This window comes from Propithecus coquereli, unplaced genomic scaffold (genome assembly GCF_000956105.1).
Source record: "Propithecus coquereli isolate 6110/MARCELLA unplaced genomic scaffold, Pcoq_1.0 Scaffold180, whole genome shotgun sequence".
Taxonomy (NCBI): domain Eukaryota; kingdom Metazoa; phylum Chordata; class Mammalia; order Primates; family Indriidae; genus Propithecus; species Propithecus coquereli.
In genome coordinates, this window is record NW_012142746.1 from 2,869,632 (window position 1) to 2,872,367 (window position 2,736).

Below are 2,736 nucleotides of genomic sequence, written 5' to 3' on the forward strand. Positions count from 1 at the left end.
GGAGACAGGGAAGAGACGTGCCCAGGTCTCACAGCCAGTTTTTGGCAGAGCCAGGACCGGGACATTAGAGATCTGGGCGACACGGTACAAGCCCACAGCCGCAGTCTGGTAAGAGCTGATCAAGTGCCGCGACATCCTAGGAAGGGAATTTGATACTGGCCCTATCTCCAGAGCAGGGCTCCAGGAAGTAATGGTGGCCCATGAGCCTGGGCCTGCGGAACGGTTTCTGAGCTGCTGTCTGTCCCAGCCCAGGGCCCCTGGAACACACCCAGCCATCCCCGGTAAGACCATTTCTTCTGGTTCATCCACTTACAGAGCGAAGTTCACGCCGCGTGGCGTGGCATTCAAGGCCTCCGCCGTCCTTGCTCTACCTCTCTGTCCATCACACCTCCTGCCCTCCACATCCCCACCCTGCACGCCGATTCCACTTGTTTGATCCACCCTTCCCCCCACCCTGAACAAACCCTTCCAGAGCTCGGAGACTCCCTGCAACCCGGCCACCTCTCCCTCTTCTCTGCACACTCCCAGCCAGCGCGTCCCTCCGTCCTGGGGCGTCCTGCTCCTGCTCCTGCCTCTGGCTGCCCCGTCCCAGTCACCTCCGCTGCTTCCTCGTCCTCCATGCATCGTGAGATGTCAGAGGTCCTCGGGCTCCCTCTTCTCTGACCACTCCACTCTCCTCCTGGGCGGGCTCGTTCACCCCCCGAGGTTCCGCAGACATCTCTGTGCCAAAAGTCTGTTTTCAGGGCTCCTTCCCCTCACCCTAGACACAGCGGTCAGCTTCCTCCTCGGATCTCCTCTTGGGTCATTGACCGCATCGCTAACCCCTCCTTGGTGCTTCCTCCCGAACACCGCTCAGCTTGCCCCATTGCACCCCCACACACGGCCCCTGCTGCTCCAAGCCACCGCCGTCCCCTCGGAAGACCACGTCGGTTCTGAGTGGTCTCCGCCTGGCCCCCGGAACCCACTGCGATTCTCTCTCCACGTGGAGGCCAAGGCGCTCTCCTTAAATGGCGAATGTGGTCGTGGGCCACTCCCCCGGCCTTCGCAGGCATCCCAAATGAAAACGACATCTCTGCCCGCCCAGCCTTTCCCTCCGCAGCTGTCCCCACGACTCTCTGTTCCAAAGCCCGCCTTCTCCTTTCCATGGCAGCACCCAACTTTCCCCGCCTCTGCGTGCTGTCCCTCTGCCTGTTCCGTGGCTGCGGCCGATGCCCCACGCAGCTTTCCTGGACAAGCGTCCTAACAAACGGGCGTCGCCGGCAGCTGAGAGTGCTGGCCGCTGATGGCCCGCAGCCACCACCTTCTTCAGAGGATGCCCTGGGACACCCTGGAGTCGCCTCTGCAGGGACTGCCAGGCAGAGCCGCTGCCTGACACAGGCTGTGAGAGGCCGCCCCCTTCCCCAGGAGGGACTAGTCCGAGGTGCAATGTATGTCGCGCACCCCCTCCCCCTGCGCGTCCTCGCGGTGCTTCTCCCCGCCCCCTTGCAGGTTTTTCCTGAGGCAGCCCCAGCAGACCCCACCCCAGATTCTGCCTCTGGGGCACCCAGGGTGAGCCTCGCCCTCCAGGCCAGGTATTGCTTCCTCAGGGAGGCCTGGCCTGAACCCCAGCCTGGGTCGAAGAGTCTCCCGACAGCACCGTTGTTCTCCTTGGTAACAGCTGGCACAGCTGCAAGTAAAGCATTATCTGCGCAACTGCCTGTTTAACACGAATTTCCCTCGCCGACTGCACACGCCATGAGGGCAGGACCGAGTCCGTTTTGCTGCCACCGTGTTCCCAGCACCCAGCATCCCTGGCACACAGTAGGCACACAGAAACTGTTGGATAAAAGAAGGAAGGAGGTCCTTGTGTTGCCTCTCTCTTGTTTGATTGAGGGCTCCAGGTTTAGCTTTGTCATGGCCAGAAACCGAGTCCAAATGACTTTTGGGGTTGGCAGCCACGAGCGCCGTGGCTTGGGCTCGCTGCCCTCCAGCAAGAGCTCCGAGACCGCACGGCAGAGACAGCGCAGGATGCCAGCGTGGACAGCTGCCATCCGCTGCCTCTCTCTTTCCCTCGCGCAGGGGCAGCAGCTGGGGCAGCAGCTGGGGCTGCTGTGCCAGTGACCGTGAGCAACCCTGGGAGCCGCGCTGTCAACAACCTGTCACGGCAAATCTCCCCAGGCCACTGCATCCCCAAAGAGCCGCCCACTGAGCAAGCCCCCTCAGGGCCTCTCTGGGCAGCGCTCTCAGGCTGACACCGGGCTGGCACCAGGCTGGCACCGGGAAGGCCCAGACCTGCCCGTGATGCCAAACAGCAGCACCTGCCACAGCTGCTGGGGCCTGGGCTCAGAGCACGCCTCCTCTAGCCCTCCAGGACAGAGGGCCTGACTCCCCCCAGGGTACCCACGACAGCCGGCCCCTCCCCATGCCCTTTCCGTTCCTTTCTGCCCGGGAAGGCCTTCACTGTGCCAGGGGCCTTTTTCCTCCACACTTCCGCTGGCCCTCACGCCAGCCACACAGGCTGCACAGGGCTGGTGCTGCCCATTCCTCAGAGGAGGAAACTGAGGTGCAGACGAAGGAAGGCAAAAGAAGAGGGAAGTAGCCCGAGGATGCCCTGTGCCTACCATTCCTTCCCTGCCTCACTGCTGCACAAGGGGCTTTGAGGAGCACAGCCATGCAGAGGTGAGGGCCTTTTGGTCTGTCTGGATCACGCTCAGCGCCCTGCAAGCCTCCTTTATTTGTTGGCTATGGGGGGGATAC